Source organism: Trypanosoma equiperdum (genome assembly GCF_001457755.1).
Source record: "Trypanosoma equiperdum strain OVI genome assembly, contig: ctg_1007, whole genome shotgun sequence".
In the NCBI taxonomy this organism is placed as follows: Eukaryota; Euglenozoa; class Kinetoplastea; order Trypanosomatida; family Trypanosomatidae; genus Trypanosoma; species Trypanosoma equiperdum.
The window spans coordinates 17,759-17,964 of record NW_027122958.1 but is presented as its reverse complement, the minus strand read 5'-3'; positions in this window follow the sequence as shown (position 1 = coordinate 17,964).

Sequence of the window (206 nt, the reverse complement as noted above, 5' to 3'; positions counted from 1 at the left end):
AACCTTTACAGTGCAATTGACTGCAAGGCTAGCTCTTTCACTAGTCTATCAACTTCTAGTAAAAAGCAGAACATCAATGCATTGGAATGGTAAGCAAGCGCACTTCAGTCATAAATGGATGAAAGAAGCAACCAAACTCGTTTCCATAATTGTACTCAGACGAATTGTGACTAGAAAACACATTCCATAGTTCTGTGAGCGGAAAA